The sequence below is a fragment of the Lagopus muta genome, chromosome Z, assembly GCF_023343835.1.
Source record: "Lagopus muta isolate bLagMut1 chromosome Z, bLagMut1 primary, whole genome shotgun sequence".
Lineage (NCBI taxonomy): Eukaryota > Metazoa > Chordata > Aves > Galliformes > Phasianidae > Lagopus > Lagopus muta.
In genome coordinates, this window is record NC_064472.1 from 54,200,813 (window position 1) to 54,223,533 (window position 22,721).

At 43.1% G+C, this 22,721-nt stretch overlaps 1 long non-coding RNA gene across 1 annotated transcript; it reads right to left on the minus strand.

The window, feature by feature from the left end:
* Nucleotides 1–6,290: 6,290 nt before the first annotated feature.
* Nucleotides 6,291–21,497, minus strand: LOC125686839 (uncharacterized). Its single transcript, XR_007373910.1, has 4 exons — nucleotides 21,198–21,497; nucleotides 20,071–20,192; nucleotides 12,892–12,998; nucleotides 6,291–7,540 (listed from the first exon to the last, which is right to left on the minus strand). It is a non-coding gene; the product is annotated as an uncharacterized LOC125686839 (long non-coding RNA).
* Nucleotides 21,498–22,721: the final 1,224 nt, after the last annotated feature.

Here is a 22,721-nt window from a genome sequence, read left to right on the forward strand (position 1 = left end):
GTCATTCTCTATGGAACATTACAGCTGTGCTATTCTCAAGAACAGCCCTGCAGTAATAAATGAGTTTATTCACAGTAGAAAAAGAAAATAGTTTTATAAAACATTCACGTTGGAGCCTTTGTTTTAACTCATCTTCAGAGAAAACTGCCAGTATTTCTAGCCTTTATTCCAACTTGCCAGGCTGTGATTTCCAGCCACCAAGCTCAGACGTGAAGGTTTTTACTGCTGTGAGACTTCCCAAGTTTTTTGCAAGGGGAAGCTGCAGGAACAGGCTTGCAACAGTGTTTTCCTATATTTTCATGTATTAAAAATGACATGCTGTACCTGGCAACCACTCAGGATTTGACTTCAGCTGTGAGCTTTCAGTAATTAACTAGCAACTGTGAGGTGACTTAAGGACAGAACAACAGCTTGTACTTTGACTCCAAGGTATGACCCAAAACCTAACTGTTCTCACCCTATTCACTGGGAGGGAATAATGTTGAGTATCATATGTCTATGCCTCAGGCACAAGTGAAAAAAAGAGCTTTTACTACATCCCAGAAGGCCATACAACTGTGGCTGAATTCATCAGTCTTGGTATCATATGTTCAGATGGATTTTCAGGAGATCTGACCCCTAAAATTTTGTGTTCAAGGCAAATAAGCCACACCTCTTTGTGTTGTTATAAGGCAAAGCAAAACCAAATATATCTTATGTTATAGAAGCATCCTCATGTGCTTTCCCCTCCTAAAAGAGGACGTTAGAATCACAGCATTCCATAGGAATAGAGCTGGTTTATACCAGTAAGGAAGCTGTGGGATCTATCTTTGTGGCACCTTCCTACTGTCATACAGTTTAAAGATCTACAACAAAAAATTGCTGCTGCTGTTGGTGTGCCTATCTAATGATGGGGATGCTCTTAGTTCACTTCTCATCAATCATGTGCTGGAACTCAGTCATAACGTTCGCTTTATAAATGAGAGGCCAGAAAAAAACAATGATCTCCAGCTACTTTGTGCCGCAGTGGCATCATGAAGCTGCCAGCTCAGCTGGAAGGTTAATGGCTGTTACATTCAACAGCAGCAAGAATATGCCTGGTTTATGGCTGGCAACGGTAACACTGTGCCAAAAGGGGAAAACAAAATTCACAAGGTATTTGAGGTTCCATATATATTCTGTTCTGCTTAAGCTCTTCTGTCCCACATACGTAAAGAATAATCATTTTTCTAAAAAATACTTTCAGTGCTGTTGGCAATACTGTGAATGCTAAAGACTCAAAGAATGTGGAATTTCCCATAAAAGCATAGCACTGAGAAAGAGTCTGAGTGGTGGGAGAGAGTGTTAAATTTTGCACAAGAAACTACTTCTTAATAAAGGTGAATCGGGTTTTTTTATGGCACTTAGAGGGGGAGCATTGAAGTCCTACATTACACTTTTCCATTCAGACACCAAAAATAGAAAGCTAAGTCATTTCACAGAGAGTCAGCAATCCATTTAGCTAAACCGGTCTCAACCTAACGATGAGTACAAAGGGGAAATCATGTTCAGCCCTGTTTCTGCTGTGTTTGAACATTGTGTTGCAAACGTGGAACTGCCAGTACAGTGCAGTTCGCTTCACAGGATTTTGACTCCTTTGCCCATGAGAGGTTTCATTTTATAGGCTTAAGATTCCCTGGGCCAGGTCTGGCAATGGCGTATTTTGGCATCATACTTTGGCAGCTAAGAGACCTAATTCTATCCCTCTGGCAAATGGACAGCTATCCAATCTAATGAGTATTTTTCAGTAAATTATTCCAAATTCAAAATACTTCAGAAGTACTATGATCTTTTCAGTTGCAGTATGCAGAAGAGAAGAAAACATGAACTGGGTCAGACACCTAGATCTGTACCCCATTTCTGAGAACAGGCAGTATGCAGCACACAGGGAGAGAAAACAGCACACAGATCCCTGAAATTACCTTCCTTTGAAAGCTTTGAAAGGCCATACTTTCAAAACATACCTTGAAAGAATTTCTTGGCAGATGCAAAAATCATCATTAAAAAAAAAAAATAAAAAGAAACTGAAAGATCAGATCTAAACTAAATATAATATATACAGTGTCATACTGAGACAACCAATGGTGTGATGTCCTAACAGAAAAAGAAAACTGGAGCAGAAACACTATTCCCAAGGAAAATGTCAATAGGCAAACCAGCAGTTGATCAGGAAATAAGCCAGGATCTGCCAGTAGTCACTAGCCCATACACACTCCTGCACTGCAGGAGAACCACTTTGGCACATGTGAAGAAGCTCTGCTGGCATCACGGAGCTAGTGCTGGTTACTGCGGGGCAGGGATTTTACCTCTGGGCCTTTGGTGAGTGAATGAAGGAGTTCCCCCACTGTCACACTGCCAAGATGAAAAGGGAGAGCAGGAAGGCTGGCAGGGACAAGGCAGGCGGAGGAGACTCAGCCTTATGGAGAGAACACACAGTGTAAAACCCAAGGAGCCCTTTTCTTTTTCCTCACTGCACTGTCCTGAGCCACCCTGCCCAGGAAGTCCCTTTTGCCAGCACCTCGTATGGCAGAATGCAGGAGGCTGTGCTGTGTGAGACCACAAGCACCTGGGCACTAGAGGAAATCTGCTGGGCATGGTCATGTTTTCTCCAGGTCCTTCCCCACCAGGAAATGGCACCCTTCAGTCAAGACCCCTCCTGGGACCTGCACCATCAGCTCCCTGCACCAAAATCCCTCATTCTGTTTGAAAGAGAGTATTTGGCTTGGCTCAGGCAAAGGTTCTCTATCTTGTTTAAACAGTGCATTAAAAATCCAAATGCTGGGCACACAACTGAGCAAGGAGAAACAAACGTGTTTGTTCTTCACGTGAGGGCTGGGTTTCTGCCTTGCTTGACAGTACCTGCAATAGCACTGTGCTTAAGGCATCCACATGAGTGGTGGCCAGGGCCCAGCAGCAAGGCCATTCCTCATGGCAGCCAGGCAATGGCAGGTGTGACACTGCAACTCCAGCATCCCCCATGAGGGAATTGGCATATAGCCACCTTCACTGTGCAGGTGGAACACCGAGGCTGTGCTTATGGGACAAGTAATTCTCCTTCTCTCTCTCCTTCTCTCTTTGTCAGCTCACCTCAGACTCTGAAACTCAACCTGGTCCCACCTGTGGTGAATCATGCAAAGCAATAAACTCTCTCCTAGAAGGTGTTCTCAGTAAAGGCCTCCAAGTAAATCTTCTTGCAGATGAATCAGGCTACATAACACAAGAGATCCTGTTAAGCCTTGCAAGGGAGCTGTGGGAGAAAAACAGAGTGGAGCTGACTGATTTCAAACAGACAGGGGAAGGATACCCTCTTATCCTCAAATGATGCCACTCTCCCAGCACATCTGACCACAGCAGAGCCAGCAGAAGAAAGGAAGTTTAAAAAAAATGCTAAATCTGAAGAAATTAACTTCTCAAATCTGAACACTATAAAAAGAAGTTCACCGCTCTTATCACATTTGGCAGCAGCAACAAGGCTGTGATATTTCATCTCTGGTGCTTATTATCTCTGGATGAAACCAAGCATGGAAGGGATTCTGAGGCCTTGCCCTGCCAAGCAGAGTTTTGAAGCAGGTTTGTCTTCACTCCTCCTGAAGCATCTTTGGAAACTAATGCCAGCCAGATTTGTTTGTAGTTTGTTGGGTTTTTTTGTCTCATTTCTTCACAGGTACAGTTTTTTCAGATGTCAGTGAATCAGAGCAATGGGAGAATATCTCCACATAGTTAAAGCTGGCTTCCAGAGCACAACAGCACTATGAAGATTGTGATTCGTAAGGCAAATTTGTGGCACTGTTCATCTCCAGCCAATCCAGAATGACAACGTTGGTGATTGTAGGCTGCTCTATAGCAACTGTTCTAGGAGGGAAGGAAGGAATGAAAGACAAGTAGCGAAGAAAGACATTGCCATACTGCCAGTGGCAAAATCAAGACCTTCCAAGGGTCTGGCAGGCTGGTGTGGTATAGAGAAAAGACCTTTGACCACAGGGAGTGAAAAACTGTATTATTTTTGCCAAGAAAGTGCCATTCCTGCTCTGAAACTGAGATGTTTTGGTACTATCAGTCTAGAATCATTGTCTGGTCTTATCTTGGACCTCTTCGATGGTCTTCTCCAGCTTAAGTACCCCATCAATCCCAGGCCAAACATATCCTGGCATCACTGCTGTCTCACAGCAGAGGATCCCTTGGAAAACAACCAAGCCACCTAAAAATTCACTTTCACCCAGCAGCTTCTGCCAGACTTTAATGCAATCTGGGCCCTGGAAAACACAGCTTTACTTGTTTTAATTAAAACCAAATCCCTCCACCCAGACTTCCCTCTCTGTCATTCTCTCTCTCTCTCTCTTTCCCCAACAATCTGACGCATTTTTGCAGACATGTCATCAGACTCCAGTTCAAGGGAGGGGAACAGCCATCTAGTACAGCATCTTGCATCAGTATCCCACCCTTCTCTAGGGGAACTGACATGATGGACTTGGCAAGCAGTAGAGGGACTTCAGTGTGAGTGATGGAATATGTGTACGTGTCAGCATGTATGCGCCTCAGAGGGAAAAGGGAAGGTGCACAAACATAAACATCCCCATACGAGCCCCAGCTTCACCCACTGCTCCAGAATCAGGCAACTGCTTCCCAAGCACCAGCTGGTACTGATCTTAAAGGCTGACGTGGATGTGAGATAACATGCTCCTTACTGATAACATCACCAGCAACAGCCAGCTCTCTGAGTGCAAACATGTGAATTTCTAATGATGCCATAAATTGCCACACTTACAGAATAAACCTAACAGTATTTTGGAGTTAGGAACCAGACCGCTTCTTTCCCCAGCCTAAATGCACACAGCCTCCAGACAGCTTGAGTCCCTCCCTATGTCTCTTTTCTCCATTGACCTGCTCAGCACTTTTCACAGCTAGGTGCATCCACAAACGTGGATGTTCAGGCTGAGATGCTTGGTGGGAAACTTAGTGAAATCAGAGCTGTCTTCCAGTGGCATGACAAATGTTAAAACCTACATCGTGCACTCAGCAGGCAGTGCTCAGCCTATTAAAAATCCCAGTTGTTTATTTAGCTTACTAACAGCGGCTTTAAAAGCTAACTTTAGACTCCTACCTTTGAAAAATCCTCTTGCCAACCTTACCGCATTTAACAAAACACACATTTTGCCATTTGCCTTGTGCTCACATACTTTATTTAAAAACATCACTGTTTTATTTTAAGACGTGGAAAATACCCATTTTTAGGTTACCCATTAATTATCAGTCATTAGTAGGGAGCTAATCATTATAGCAAATAATTCAAAGGTGTGTAAGTCTAATTAAGCATATGTGTGTGCCTAACAGTTTCCGGGGAATGACACACATGCATGCTTTGCAATTCCACCAGATCTCTGAGGCTTGCTGCATTGCAACCTGAGAGTTTAACTAGGGCCAGACTCTCAGCAGGGCCAAAATGGCCAGGGCCCAGAGGCTTTAGTGAAATAACTGTGTGGACCTCGCCCTACTCTCTTCCTCAAAAGAGTTCTGGGTTTGCATTTTGAAATTAACAAGGAATAGAGTTTTTATTTGCTGTAATTAGTGTTGCCTGTTTCACTGAGTTCATTTTAAGCTGTTGCTACATCTGTGCAGGTTAAACAGCTTGGATAAGGTATACAGCTTGGATTGCAAGGGGGGAAACTTTCTGGCCAGCCTTAGCAAGGCTCCAAATCAGAGCACCACAAGAACCCTCATCATTCTTTGCCTGTTTTGTCCAGCTGGCAGGTGTCTGGGGACAAGAAGAATCTTTTTCCATGTGTTTAACTACCACCTATACAAATGCCAGCCACAGCGTATTTTACATCTATTTCTCCTCTCATAAGTGGAGACCACCCAGGGATCTCACAAGGGCACCTTGGAACACCATTCCTCATTCAGAAATCATTCCACATCAAAAGGGCTCAAGCAATCCACTGTGCTACCTGGCATTCTGAAGCTTGCCCACTGGAAGTTATAATAAATTAGTATAACTCTGCTTAATAACTCATAAAGAGAAGACCATGTGTCACTGCATCATGGAAATAGCTCACAGCCTTTTGCCAGGCATGCAAGAGTAGCTGCATGTCTACGCAAGCCAAGAGCAGGCAGACTAGCAAACCCTCAGTGTTGGCATAAGGAGGGTAAGTTTACACATCAGCAAGGTCATGCTGCCCAGTCCAGTGCTTTGCAAACCAAAATACTAGGTACTGGCACCCTACCAAATGAAAATTCTGATTGCCAATGCACATCTTTATCATGCCTTCAGAACTCTTACGGAGACACTTTCCTTTGCAAGCCAAGCCATGTCTCCATAAGTAGAGGTGATGGCTCAGGAAACTGAGCTGCAGAGTAGTCTCATTCTCCTGCAGTGCTGCTCTGTACCATATGGCTCTGGTAATAGATACAGTGCAGGACCAGAAGCAAGAAGGCATCTCAGGGCAGGCCATGCACAAGGTGAAAAGCTCTCCCTCAGAGACTGACAGCATTTTCTTTTTGCCAGTTTAAGCTATTATTTGGAGTGGCATTCACCAAGTAAACAGATTTGGAATAAGTGAGCATGCATCCACAGATTTTAGCACAGACATCTCACCTGTGAGAACCTGGAAGGGGCCTTCAGGAGTTATGTCTTAAGGAAGTCTGCACTTCCCAATTCAAAAGGCAGGCAGCCTCCCACACAAGTGGGAAGGTTCTCCCACATGGCAACCTTGTCCTGTTCCATGCTACTACAGACCCACGTATTTGGACACAGAGTGTCCTTGCTCTCGGTACATGTAGCTCAAACTGTGTGACAAAGGTATTTTGTGTCAGGGAAGAGCCAGGGGACTGCCTCTCCCACCTTGGCTGAGGTCCTCAGCAGTATTTAGAAAGAGTCAGGAGTAAGACAGTGTAGTGCTGGCAACACAGACTAGGTTGACCAGGTCGAGGCAGAGCCTCGTTCTTCCAAGATGCCAGTCGCCAGGGTTCAGTCCAAAGCTCACTGAAGGGTTTTCCATTTTACAGGTGCTTTTTGTACTTTATGAAGAAAATTTGGAAGCAGCTTTCTGACCTAAAATCTCCATTTGTGGAAAACAGAATGTAAAAGATGAAGGTGAATTTAGGTAAAACACAGACAAAGAAAAAAGCACATTGGGAACTTCGGTCTGTCACTTTGGAGAATCCTTTGAAAATCCAGCCAACTTTTTTTCAGAATTAGAAATGCAGACTTCAACTTGCTATTGCTAGAACTAAGTCCAAGTCATTAAACAACACTGCTATAGAAGCACCTCTAGTACTCTCCTTCTGAGCATTACAGGAAATATCAGATAGAGCAGAGCAACAAAGAAATTAAATCTATCTAAGCTGTGGCAGAGGGATCAAGTGATCTTGCTTCAATGGTGTAATAAAAACATGGCACGGTTGCTCCTGTTATGACAGCTCTGATCCAAATGCATGTGCAGTGCTTCCTCCCTTCTTCCACCCCGATCTCCATCTCACTGCCCTTTGCCTCTGCTTCTTCTTCTCCAACAGGAGGAAGAGGATCCTACAAAGAGAAAGAGTTCGTCATCTGCAGTCCTCTGATATCAGCAGATGCACAGAGCTGCAGTAAATCCAGCAGCACAATTAAAAACCGAAATGACGCCTGTAACTGAATATCATGACGAACATAAGCATGCCATTGCGAAAATATAGTTTGCGTGCCAGGTACATAATTACAGACGTGCTCCAGTCTGGGAGCATTTTATGTAGTGTTGATAAGATAGTATAAACCATAAAGTTAACTGTGTCTCCACTAACTGTTAAAAGGCTACTAAGGAAGAAACTGGGTTCTTTGACCCCTGGTACTCCGGATGTCTTTCTAGATTACCAGAACGATCTCTTCCAGCATTTAAACCTTTGTGTGACCATACAGAACTGCCATGCGCAGCAATCACAAGAGTACAGCTTAAGGATCCCTTTTCCTGCTCAAGGAAAGCACTCCCACTTAACAAAACGCATAGTCACACAACATCAGTATGGCTCAAGCACATGCCTGACTGTAAGTATGCCCTCAAGGGTCTTTCTAAGAAACCATCAAGCCTTTAACTAAGTAACTTAAGTTTGCTCACATAAATGAAACAGCATTGCTCTACACACTGAAAACAGAGCTGTATTTGAAAACCTTGTCATTAAAAGCCAAAGAGGCCAGCACAGACCTGTCAGTGCAGCTCCAGGGCTTGCCTCATGGCATTCCCTTTGGAGATGAGGTTGGTTGGGCCAATGTAAAAGTGGTATCAAAAAAAAAAAAAAAAAAACCACAAAAAACACACACACAAAAAAAAAAACAAACAGAAAAAAAAAAAGAAAATGGGAGGAGAAAGCAAAGTAAAACAAAATAAAACACAAGATTAAGAAAGAGGTGAAAGAGAAAGAGAAACAATTAGGAAAAAGTCAGAGGCAGCCAAAGAAGGGTGTTGGCTGAGGAAAGGAAAACAGCTGAGGGAAGTGTATATGGTGCTGTGTCAGGACAAGGAGAAAAAAAGGCAGATAGGCTGTTCCTTGTTTCAGGAAATGATAAAAGATTGAGGAGATCTCAGTTTATTTCCTGCTTCTCCCAGAAGCTAGATAAATTCACTGACTGTGATTAATGAACGACTCAAATGTTTCATTTACCTGCATAGCAATTGTGATTTAGAGAATTAAGCATCTGTAAGGATCTATTAGTCTATGTCCCCACTGACAAAAGAGGGGAAGGAAGTGAAATGTTTTAGTCATTGGAGGGATTTTGGGAAAATAAATAAATGCCTACCTGTCTACAGTACAGATAGCCTGTAGGGATACTGAGTGATGGGGGCAGGCACTGGGGACATATTCCAGGGGGGAAATCTGTTCAAAACCTAGCCTGACCTGGCACATATGACCTCTGACCAAAGAGTCAACACCTGAAGAATAACAGAGCAGGGTACAGTAATAGGGTGCCCTGGCATCCCCAGTCAACACTTCTTTAATTTGTTGAAGGAAATTGAAACACACTTGTAAACATTAAAAAAAAAAAAAAAAAACATTCAGGGATGTCTTAATGTTTGCTAAAGAACTCCTGTTCTCTTGGAGACTATTTTCTTTCACAGTTAATATCCAGCTGGAGGCTTTTAGTTCCGATGTAATCAAAACTTTCACAAAGTTTATCAAAGAACAGCCTCAATCTCTGCCCAAGACATTCTCAGAAACTAGCAAGAATTTGCAAAGAAAAACAGGGGAGAATGTTATGACACCCAAGCAGAACATATTTCTTATTCTTTTCTTGTCATTTTCTAGGTATGTTCTTTATTAAAGCTGGTCTGCTTATCACTAATTCCGTACTGCCCTAAGAGAAGGACAGAAGCACAGAAAAGGGCTAGCAGTGGTGAAGATCGGGACATCAGGAGTGGACCTTGACCACTTCACAAGGGATGGGTATGCAGCAGAATGCAGACACCAACAGCTAAACTGATTTTCTTGACAGTGAATAACAGACATCCCCAGCCATTCAGAAAACTGTAAATCCCAGGTGCTGTAACATGCCAGTCACAACTGAGCTGTTTTCAAAGTAAGAAACTTTCCTCAAGGAGACACTGCTTTGTGTTATTTTCTAATTTACTGTGATCATCTTCCATCATGCATATTCCCTCCCTTCTTTCGTATATTCCAGCTCTCTCATCAGTTGTTTTGTTCCAGTCAGAGACTCGGGAGACTTGTGTTTCAGATCAGTGTCTGGAGCTTGGACAAATCATGCCTTCTCTACTTTTTTTTTTTTTTTTCTCCAGCCTTTCATCTGCTTTTTTGTTTGTTTGTTTGTTTGTTTTCAATTTAAACTTCCACTTTCACTGTCGCTGGGGCTCTGGTACTTGATGGCACACCACTCATGCCAGCAAGATAGGTCTTGCTCCTGAAAGTGGTATCTGCTCACAGTCAGACTTCACAATGTAACAGATGCACCATTTTGGTGTCATTCCTCATGGGCTTTACTGCTACTTTGTTCCAAATGTCCCTTTGAAGTCCAGCGCTTTCAACTACTTCTCCATCAAGATTTGCTAGAGCTAAACTTTCTAATACTTGTATTCTTTCAATCCTCCAAGGCTACTCCAATGTTCCAAGGATCCAACAATTTTAAATTTAATTTTCTTTCCACCTAGCCTTGTAGTCTTGTGCTCCTTAGGAGTCAATGAAAAGAATTAAACCCTTACTCACATAACCATCTGGAAGTCTCCCTGTTGACTGCTCTTCAAAAATAAGCCCCCAAATACTCCTACCCTAGCCAAAAGAGTGCAAATTTCCGGCCCGAGACTGTAGGCAAACTCCTTTTTGTTTTAGAGGCAAAATCCAGCAGCATTCGGCATAGCCACGGTTACTTAGCTACAGGAACAATCCCTTATACTGCAGCTTTAGAAGTAGGCTCAGAGTCTTTGAAGTACTCCTGGGTAAAGATTTATCCCAGGAAGCTTCTGAGCCCTATGCCAGTTACATGCAAAACTCACTTAAACTAACAGCATGGGAGCACTTGATGACATCCAGTATACTTAACACTAGCATGATGTTTCTTGTATCTGTTGTTCTTGAAGATAGATTTGCCATAAATATCCACCATGAGGTCCAAGACTGGCTTACTATAAACATTAACTGTTAAAAAACCTCACATCCAGGCACTGTGGTTATGCTAGGTGACATTGTTTCCTGAATTATATGTAGCATGATGCAGCACATGAATCAAATGGCACAAAAACATTCCCATCACCATACTGTGATATAGTGTCACACCTCTAACTGTCCACAGATACTTAAATTTATGTCAATTTTTTCTTCCAAATTTCCTTGGGAGAGAGATTGTTCGCAAACTCTAGCGTTGATGCTCATTCATTAGTGGTAGCATTGAGCCTGCCTGGATTTAGAGACGTTTGACTATCAGCTTGAGAGGAACAGAAGTTTGCTATTATCAGCAAGACTGATTGCAGTGATCTTTGAAAGTAAGGGTTTAAGTTTCATTTCAGTCTCTATTAGATCCAAGTCTGTAACAGTGAGAGAGAAACATAAACTCTACAAGTTTCCTACCAAGAGTCTGGAGCAAAACTGCGCCCCCCAAAAAAGGAGTTGCTCAAAACCTGTGCTTAGACCAAATTGTTAACATTTGAAGCTTGGATATGAAGATTGGGTCCAAAGCCCCTGTGTCCTGCCACTTTTCAACCCTTGAAAAGTTTGGGGGCTATCATCTCTCCCAGCACAGTTGATTTTGGAAAATAGTTTTAGCCTTTGCTCAGTCCTGCAATTTACAATACAGAGTGGCCTTTATCCATCAAATGCACTGCAGCATGCTCACGCCCTACATGTCCTAAAGGGGCTTTTCTGAACTAGGACCAAGTAGTGTCTTAGAACTCAAGATGAATGAGACAGCTAATCTGTCTTGCAGATTTTTTTCCCCCATTGCCCTGTGCACTCCTAAAACTAATAGAATAACAGTTGTGTGTGTATGCAAGCAGTCCTGAATCAGTGCTGTTCTGCTGGGTTCTTATGTTACATTCTTTTGTGCTACATAGAATTTCCACTAGGACATTTTGTCCCCCAGGCTTCATCAGCCAGTCTATTGCATCCACTCCCTGCCCCTCCCCCGCGTCCTTCTTGTTGCGTAACGTTAGCCAGGATGTTAAATTAACTCTCTTCCAGATGAGTTTGACATAATCTTATTTGCTTTCATAATGTCTATGCCAGTATGCAAATACATTACTCAGCACTATTGACTTTGCACTTTCACCAAACTATTAGTCTTTGTTTTTTCTAGCGATGGTTCACTATATACCAGATAGGAACATTTATCCGCCAAACTGCAGAAGACTCATGTCTGGCAGGAGAAATCTGGTGACATTAAAAAACTAATCCTGGCTGATATTTGTTAAGGTTTAGGGCCAACTGAGGAAAATATCTTGTTTCCCACCTCCTCCCAGTGCCTTTCAGTATCTCACTCTTCTCCCTTTAAAGATACCAGATCGTGTATTTGTCTTGCGAGGCAAATCTCAACCACCTTCTGCTTATCTCTAGGATATAGGCAGTCACAGTGGCAGTTGTAAGGACAGAGCTTGCATTCAGCAGTGACAAGATCTCTACATTCAAACAGCTTCAAGGGTCCCAGGATCAACAGCAGCTGTCTCCTGTGTGCCAGGGCAAGACCAGTTCATACATCATTCTCTGTGTTTGTCATGAAAAGGACAACAAGATGCAGAAGTCAAAATAATAGCCAGATATCCAAGACCCTCATGTCCACACGAAGGTCTGTCTTGTGATCAAAGGACAATGTTACCATAGCAGTGAAGCCAGCCCTGGAAGTGCTGCCCAACACACAGGCAGCAATGAGAGTGAAGATGTCCGTAAGGAAGCAAAGCTAGTCCAGGTATCTATCATATGACAGAGCCAACATTTGGGTGAAACCTGGGTAGGCTGCATCCCTGAAACCATGGGCTTATGGCTGGTGTGCCAGTCTAGCTGAGGAGCTTGGACAGATACAAACACATTGCCATACGCACCTTAAACAGGAAAAGTAAATAAGCTCTACCTCTAATGCAAGCTAACAGGATTTGTAATGGTCCAGTGTTATGCATAGTAAAGAAGTTAAAAAAAAAAGCTGGAGAAACCCGATCAAAGGAGATTTTTGTGCCTTGTTTCTGCTGTGAAATACACTTTGACCTACTACAGACTTACAGAGTGCGAAACTGCACTCAGAGATGCATTTTGTATTTGATCCCAACACAGCTAAATGCATAACAAGCACCAGAAGAATTGAACACAGCACTTCCAGAGTGCAAAACAAAGGCACAGCAAGCAAACACAAGGAAGTGAGAAGTACAGCTTAAATGTCAGAGTACCAAACTGCACAAGTTGCTTTTTTCTTACTGCTCTGATGGATCTGGGTATGATCATGGTCCTGCTGGGCTGCCCATCTTCTAGCAGAGGCTGATATATGCTCATGGGTTGCTGTCTGCTAGCAGAGTCCAAAGCCCCTGCAAACAAATTGAGACACAAAGCAGTGGCAGGTGTCCACAGGCTGCCTTCACAGCTCCCCAGGCTCAGGCAGCTCTCTGGCTGTGTGAAAGAAGAAAAGCTCATGTTGCCCTTATTTATTTTGCTAACACCTCAACAGGGAACCACCAACATATGAGAATAGATGAAAGGCTCTTTGGCACAGTGAGAAACAGCACACCAGCAATTCAGTAAACACTTTGATTTCGACATGGTTGTGTCCTAACTAACCATATCCTACACCAGACTACTTGTAAGCAGAGTTAAAATAACATAAGACTTTTCACCTGGAGTTACCATTTCTAATATTTTTAACAGTTAACAAACTTAGAACTAATAATTATTTGATGCTGACTTGCTGCATTTCTTCTTCAAATGAGAGAAGTCATCTTATTACAATTTTTTTTCCTGTAGGCTCCTCTTTGTCTTTGTTTCAAGTATGACTGCATTTAGCATGGATGTTTCTGATACACTACCATGCCAAGAAAAAGTATTATTTTCTTTCATCCTTAAAACCATCCATACTCATACTAAACAACTGAAACTTGGCACACTGATCAGTTTTCAATAAAGACTACATGTGCTTTGCCAAGGAAGTATATTTAACTAGTGATGAACTATCTGTTCTGGAAAAAATATCAGACTTGTATGGTGTGCCTTTTTCATCAAACCAAGAGCCTTGGTATCGTTTGTCATATGAATGACTTGGGAAAGTGAATTCAGCATGGAATTTAAAAAAAAGGGAAGAAGTGTGATCCTCCTCTATGCTAGTTACCCTGAATTAGTTAATCTGGATTAAAAAAATATCTCAGTGGACAAGGGGTGAGAAATACTTTAGATGTAGCTGCAGCACAGATGAAATGTCCCCAAGTACTAAGGGACATACAGACACACAGCAAAGGGGGTGATCACTTTCTTTAATAAAGCAAATATCCATAAAGCAGATTTCAAATGCTGTATATTAAGAGAATCAGGAAGCATTATTATAAAGCACAAAGCTTGAAGAAGGAAAGCAAGATCATCTGTTCAGCTAACTGCACTGTAATGGTCTGGAAATTCCAAATTCAGCTACAGCCGTTTCAGGAGAGCACTGCCAAGGCATTTAATTTAGTAAAATACTTTATTTCAAGGCTTCTAATTAGTTGAAGTATTGAACTATCAAAATAAATAAATAAATAAATAAATAAATAAATAAAATATATAAATAATAAATAAATATATATTTATAATATATATAAATAATAAAGGGGGAAGGGGGTCACTGCAAAAGGGAAGGGAAGGGAAGGGAAGGGAAGGGAAGGGAAGGGAAGGGAAGGGAAGGGAAGGGAAGGGAAGGGAAGGGAAGGGAAGGGAAGGGAAGGGAAGGGAAGGGAAGGGAAGGGAAGGGAAGGGAAGGGAAGGGAAGGGAAGGGAAGGGAAGGGAAGGGAAGGGAAGGGAAGGGAAGGGAAGGGAAGGGAAGGGAAGGAAAGGGGAGCAGGGGTAGACTCAGTCTTCCCATGGCTTTTTATTCCACTCCACACTTGCAGCTCCAGACTGCTTCTGGCCTAGACCTGGCAGCAAAAATCTGTAGCCAATACCCGCACATTGCATCACTGAGCAGTAATCCCTAGTAAGAACAGGAGATACCTATGAATTGCTATCTCCATTTCAGTGGGAGGAACTGCTAAGCATAAGCACTTTGTAGGTAGTCACAATGGGAAGCAGGGACAGAGAGCAGCCTGGATTTCTGTCACTCTAAGCCTTAAAACATTTTAACTGCAATGCTAGCATTTTCTGGTTTTGGAAGACTTAATCATCAAAAAACTCTCTAGTATGTGAATTGGACTCTAACTCCATCAACAAGTCAAGGTCTAGAATCTGTACTATAAGTTCCACTCAGACTTCAAAATTCAGTACTCAAAATGCCGTTTATGCTATATTCATTATTCAGTTCCTAATAAACGTGAAGAATTACTGTAGTGGAGCATCCATCAAAACAGTGTCTTTATTTCTCTGTAGTCTCACATACATAATCACCTCTAATCACAGTTGCTCTGGTCATTCCATTAGAAAAGTAAGGTATGGAAACAAAACAGTACGAGCTTCACTTTAGCATGATCTCTGCCAACGCATGGACAGAGCATGGAAGTGTTTATAGGTCTACCATGGTATGGATGACAGAACTAGGCTAATCTCCAGTTCCTTGCTGTTCAGTTTTGACAACTAATAGCACTACCACTGAAGTCAATGACAACCAGCTTGATTGCCACCTCATACTCACCATTGCGGCTGTACTTATTTCAAATTATTTCAGCCTAAGATCTATTAGGCAAAGCAGCATCCCATTCATTTATGATGCCTTTTACATAAACAAGTTCCTACAGATTCCCTGCAAAAATTCAAGGAAAAAAAAACAGAGTAAGGCTGTGATATGGGACAAAAGGCCTATCAAGAGAGGACAACAGTGGGTGAAGAAAGGTGGACTTCCTAGCCTTTCCCTGCCACTGCTGGAATTTGAGTGTTTGAGTAAGTTTACTCCCCACCACCAATGGTTCACTCCTGTGGTGAAGTCATGAATCTATGCTTGAGTAAGCAACATCTAACATCTGTTGACACAGAGATGACTGTGACTCACAGATTCTCAATGCCATGACTTGATTGCCGCAAGATATGCTAGAAAGTTTGCCTTTTCTTTAGAATTTCAATAAAAAGCACTTATTCCCATAATAGGTAATACATTGACTGCCTATTTCAGTTTTGTCTATTATATTTAAATTTGCTCTAATTGTCATGCAATCACTTTCCTGCAACAGTAAAAGCTTTCTTCTTTTCCTCACAATACTACACATGGCACAACAAATCCTAGGAAAATTAAGGTCTAGAAATGGGATCTAAATTAACAAAGAAATAAATTAGAGATTGGTAAATATTCATCTGTCTGTCAAGCCATGGTAAGCTGGTGTATGTGGTCTTTAGGTTACCTTAATCAAGAAAGAAAAAAAGAAAACAATCTCACTTTGACCTAGTTCAGGATTCAGTAAGACTAATAATGCAAGTTGTGGTAAATCAGCAGACATTTTATCCCAAAACAGTGGTATATGCGAGTAGGGCAGCCCTGCACAGCTGATCAAAAGTGCCACAGAGAGCTGCTGAAACCAGATGGCTTTCCCTCATGTGCTGCTCTTTGCTGGCAAACAAATGCCGCAGCAGCAGCATGGATGTTGCTCCCAATGGCAAAATAAATGCCTTTTTAAATAGCATAGCTAACACAAGTTTGGCATGAGCTAACAAACTAAGGAAAAATAGTTAGCACTGATAGAAGCCACATTTTAACCAATGTGGTAGCGCTAAAATTATCTTTGATTCCCAAATGATACTACTCACTCAGTCCTTGCCTTAAATTTACAACGAAAAATTAAATATTTCATCACTAGCATTTACATTTGCTGTGCTATGTTTTTAACTACTGAAGCTGCCTGCCTCAGGTACCTCTGACACGCTATGGCCTTGAGCACTGGCAAATAAAACTAAATAAAATACTGGCCATAAAACTAAACAGATGTCCTTTGGATCATGCTTTCAGCCACCTATGTCTTAAGGTGCTCCGCATGACTCTGCAGGACACAGAAGTTAGATATGTACCTTTCACATTTGCACTGGCTGTGCAGAAGAGTCACAGCAGAAAATCCTCTGCTGAAACAGTTGCTGCTTAGGAGATAAGTGAATTAATGACCATGAGAGCAGCCTGGTGCTGCATAGTCCTGGAAGCAACGTATATCTAAGTCCCTTTGCTGCTGCACTGAAGACTCTGAACAGAGCAGTCTTGCTAACTACCAGGAACAAAATGACTATAATAAACACAGTCTCCAAAGGTCTGCAAATACCAAAACTGAGAGGAGGGGACTGGGACAATCCAAAGATGTAACACAGCAGCAGAGGGAAACTGAGTCAAGGAATTTGCAGAATGACCGTCTGGAGACATTTCTTTATCATGAAGTTTATGAGGCTAAAGAAAATTCTAGCGAACAACAGCTTTTGGGTCACTGTAAAGCAGACTGACTCAAGAACGAGGACAGGGAGGGAGGTCCCTTGTCATGACTCATCTCCTTTCTTCTACACTCTTTTTGCACATAATACTTCCACTATAACAAAGAAAGCAGTTGACCATGTAATGGAGCTCCAGATTGTTCTTAAGAAACATCTTGTACAGCCTTCTGATGACTGACACACATCAGATCTATCTTGGTAGTCATACTATAAAACAAACTTCTGGCTTCCAAAACCTTCGGCACAGATGGAGATGTTACTATTCATATCCTATGTGCAGTAATCTAACTGTTGAGATTTAAGCCAATCTTTTCCAAAGGTAAGGAACTGTGGGTGAATAAAGACAACATTACTTATTGTGGAACTTGTTATAGAGTACCAGAGGTGATGACAGCCTAAGCCACAGCTTCATCAGGTAGTCAGAGAGGGTCCTCTCACACAAAATTTGAGGAAAAAAGATATGATATAGGGTAAGCACTTTCTTGAAGAGACACTTATAGCTATCAGAAGAGTAGAAACTGGAGAAAAATTGGAAAGGAGAAAGAAGAAATGAAAATGTGGACCTGGGGCAAACTCGAAATATGAAACAACCAGGGCAGAGAGAGAATTTTAAGATCAGATTATATCTCTGTGACACAAATGTGAGCATTCAGATGAAGAGGCATGGGACTTACACAGACATCCTTTGTTGGTGAAAGTCACTAGAAAAACACAGAGCAGAGCAGCTTCTTTTCAGTGATGAAGCAATGTTCCATAGCTACGCACACGCACATCTGGGCAAAAAGAAAGTGTCACTGGCTGCTTTTAATCACAGCAAAGTCCAACTCACTTTTCAAAATGAGTGCTAGCACTGAAGACAAGAGCTGCCAGCACAATGACACCATGACACGTCCTGAGGCACAGGCACTATTTTGGGGAGCAACCACACAGTCATTCAGTCTCCAGCCTTTGTCAGCTGTAAGCACACTCTACGGATTCTGAGGGTAAAGACATTTAGTACCCTAAGGAGAACTACAGGCTCCCTCTCTCCTGGAGGTATACAAGCTCCTGGCAGGTGCTGGTTGCCTTACTCGGAGCCCTCACTTCCCTGTGTGCAACGTGATGGCCTGCAGGGCTGCATAGGAGGATTTATCAATAGGAACACTCTTTGGCAATTGGATTTCTGAGGGTAAAATCACACATTCAGCTGACAGTGAGTGAGTCATGGCTCATGGGATGCTAACATCTGAAGTTTTTAACTGGTATAAATACCCTACTGTATCTTAATTGTTTATGCATTTATTTGTAGTCTTGGCTTGCACGAATTCTGCACTACAGTTTCACTAACATATACATGGAAACTTTCAAGAACTTCCTCTTTTCTTTTAGGTTTAGGTTTTAGGTTTAGCTGTATCGTTTATTCCCAAACAGACGGTAGGCCTCTCATTAAAAAAAAAAAAAAAAAAAAGTGAGGACATTAATGTTGCATAATCAGGCACACAACATTGTGTGTGCTAACAAATTTGATGTGACAGAATTGATGTTGCCCATGCCACGTCTCTTGGCCCCTTTCTTGTACTACAAGATTGCCAGCTGCTGCCCTCTGTGGCTCAGCTTTCCTGGTTGCTCAAGGCAGATACTGCTCAGTGGCAGACAAGTTTTTCCCTCACCTAAATTCCACCTAAGGCTTCTCATGGGCTTGGTGTCTCCGCAGGCCCAAAGCCTACCGGTGGGAAACACTTGGCACAGAGACTTAGGTGGAATTCAGACCAGCTGAATCTGGAGCCTAATGAGCAGCTATTCCTTATTCTGTTTCTTCCTCATTGTGCAGAATGTGGCCCCAGGCCTCAGTTGCTGCACACTATTCAATCCCTGCTCAGAATGCAGCATTATTAATTTCCTCATGTTTCCTCATCACTAATTTCCTATGGCACTCCTCATCCTCACATCTTAGTGCCCTGAAAACACAGTGTGTACTGCGAGGCAGCCTACAAGGCAAGCAGTGGACCTCTCCTGCCCAGCAATGACTGCAGCTCTGGGACTGTTGCTCAGGGACATCCAGCCAGGTGTCCCTGAGGTGGTTAGCACCAACACACCATGTGCCAGGGAGGGTCCACCCCTGGCTACACCCCTCTCCCTGGCAAAACTTCCCTGAACGCAACAGAGCCACCAACAATTGCCTTCAGCAATACCATCAGAGCAACATTATGCAAAGCCCATGCTAAAAATCTGAGAGTAGTTACCATACCGCTCTTATTATGAGAGCAAGAGACTGTTATCATAGAGTAATGGGCTCCTGCTGGTCCACTAATGTAGACGTAGTGCTAGAGACACCTATGGAAACAATGTGGAAGCCTGACACTTATTCTCAGAGTGGGCGGCATTGATCCCTTCTCTTAGTGTACTCTTACAGTGTCTTTATTCCTGTTCAAATGCAGAATATATTGACCTAATCATTTCCTCCACTGGGCGCTGGTGCAGTGGAACAGAAGACTTTCTTGACTTCAACACAACAGATCATCCAGAAAGACACTTGAGGTGAATTAGCCATCCAGGTCAGTGCATCTCTGCACTGCAGGGGAGGAGCCACAGAAAGATGTCAGAGGTGTTGTTTACTGCCTTGTGACTTTCAAGCTCATTAGCATAAATACAATTTAAATACGTCAGGTGAAACTCAGAAGCACTTTACTGCTAAGCTCTCTCTTACTTTCTCCTCATGCAAATGCAAGTGCGTTATGCACTAGAAGCATATATCTCATATTTTCTCATTTTCTCATATCTTGCACCTTAATGTAGATGTTGTGAAGAAGCATGTCATCAGCTCAGGTTGCACTCCTTAGAAGCACCACTTTTACTCAAACAAGAGAAACTAGGAACTTAATCATGGGAAGAGGGCTTGGAAAATCCACTGGTAGTGAAAGCTGACTTCTCATGGGTGGTTGTTGAGATAGCATTTCTAATTTCAGCAGTTTCAGAACTTTCTTGGGAGCAAAATGTCACCAGTTCTTGTATTTGTAAATTAAAACCAAACAGCACAAGTGCATTACCTTCCCAAATCTATAGGCAAATCTGCCAACATCTTGCTGCTGCTCTGATTGTCACAAGCTCTAGGAAGCTGAAATGAGTGCAAAGCTCTCACAGTTAAGCGCCAGTTAAAAGGTGAAGAAGCCTGAAAAAGAAGAGCCTGAGGTTAGGAGTGTGGGAGAAACCTCTTCTGCAGTTTATTTCACAGGGATTGAGGGACTGGGAGATGGCTAGAAGAGAAGTACCCTTTCTTGTAGCAGGACAGAGATTCTTCAAGGGAGGCAGATGAGTTAGAAGCTTCTGATCCTTTCCAGAGGGTACTGGACAGCAGTGCCTTAAGTGTTTCAGATAGCTAATAATGGAAGAGCTATAGGACCCAAGTGAGGGCTCATGAAGGGAGATTAATAGCCATCCCAGTATCTCACTGCTTCTTCAGAGACATCGCCACAGAGAATCACAGAATCACAGAATCACATAATCACCCAGGTTGGAAGGGACCCCAAGGATCATGTAGTTCCAACCCCCCTGTCTAGCAGGGCCGCCAAACATACACATTCAGATCAGGTTGCCCAGGACCCCGTCCAACCTGGCCTTAAACACGTCCAAGGACAGGGCATCCACAACCTCCCTGGGCAGCCCGTTCCAGGGCCTAACCACTCTCCTAGTAAAGAACTTCCCCCTAACATCCAACCTAAATCTTCCCTCCTTCAACTTAAAACCATTTCCCCTAGTCCTGCTGTTGTCAGCCCTTTTGAAGAGTTTACTCCCCTCCTGGGTGTAGGTTCCCTTCAGGTATTGATAGGCTGCAATGAGGTCACCCCGCAGCCTTCTCTTCTCCAGGCTGAACAAGCCCAACTCCCTCAGCCTGTCCTCATAGGGGAGGTGCTCCAGCCCCCTGATCATCTTAGTCGCCCTGAGAAACTTGAGCTTTCACACATACATCTCCCTGTATCTTCTGATATATGTCAAATCTATCACCAACCAATGAGCATCATCTTCTAATTAGGAAACATTCATTTTTCAAGGTTTCACTATTTTCCCATGACTTTTTCACTGGCTCTGGGAAAAAATCAGCTTCGTGCACACAAAAAGTGGCAAACAAGTAAACAAACAAGAATTACTCCTCTTTGCTATATGCAAATGACTTTACCTGCAGGGTCTTTAGAAAGGATGCTCTTTGTGAAGTCCTTGTTTGCTCTGGTCATGCTGTAGGATACACCTCTGTAAGTCTTCAAGCTTGGGGAACAGCTAAATTCAAAAACAGGGCAAACCCATTAAGGCAGGGGACAGCTGGGACAAAAATATTAAAGGAAAAAACATAGAGCCCTTGCTTTTCAAAAAACAGTTCAAAGTATTTTGCCTCCTAAAGAAAGACAGCAACCCCTGGATTGGTTGAAAAATGAAGGACTGGTTCATGCTGCTGTGTCCCCCTGGCCTTGCTCATGTAGGGCAGTTACCAACAGGAAAAGGTGGGGCTTTCAAAAAGCAGGTGGGTGCTTCCTTTCATGATCCTGTTGGATTCTGCCAGCAACCAGGTGCACTGCCAAGTGTGATGGGATTGCTGCTTTTCAATTCCACAATGAAGAGTGGAAAGTTCATGATGGACTCACCCAGCTCTCTGTTCATCTATGGTACCCCAGAGCCAGGCCTAGCAGCTCCTGGCCCTGCAGTGCATTAAGGAGATAACCAAGTGCAACCTGAGATGCCAGGAGACCACCTTCACAGAGTGATACAACCATGTGAGTTGGAAGGGACCTGTAAAAGCCATCTAGTCCAACTCCCCATTAGTGAACAGGGACACCTACAGCTAGATCAGGTGCTCAGATTCCTGTCCGGCCTGATCTTGAGTGTCTCCAAGGATGGGGCATCCACCAGCTCACTGCTCAACCTGTGCCAGAGTTTCACCACTTTTATTGCAAAAAAAATTTCCTTATATTCAATCTAAATGTCCCCTCCTTTAGTTTGAAATAATTTCCCCTTGTCCTATCACTGCAGATCCTGCTAGAGTCTGTTCCTTTTTTTCTTTTATAGCTGCCTTTTAGATGCTGAATCACATCATCCCAGAGCCCTCTCATCAGGCTGAACAATCCCAGCTCTCTCAGCCTGTCCTTGTAGGTAAGGTGTTCCACTCTTTCCATCTTCTTGCCTGCCTTACTGTGGTATGTGCCGAAGTCTGCAGCCCCTGGCTGCTTTTGCAGCCAATCAGAGGGGATATGCTGTGCATCATGGCATGCATCCATGGCATTCCAGACTTGGTCTTTAGATGAACAGGTTGGTCTGTGTCCCAGGTACAATCAGCACAACTCCTTCTTCTTGTAGATGTTGTTTAATGACGGATGCCATCCCCTTGCACCTGTCTCTCCAGAAGTCCCTGCTCTTTCACCACCTTGACTTTTCCTTCTCTTGTCAGGTTCACATACCCAGGTGACCCAACCAGCACCACTGAGCCCAGCCACCAAGGTCTTGCCATGCTCAGCCCCATTAAAAACCCATTTCACTCAGCTCAACATTGGCACTGAATTACTGCTTGTCGCTGATGCAAGCAGTCAGTCACAGGCACTGAATGCTCTCAGGCAGGCGTGCAGCACCGCTGGCAAGGCAAAGGCAGCCCTGGGATGTGCAGATGCCAACACACACAGAGCAACAAGCACTGCAGCAGGATGCTTCCTTCTGC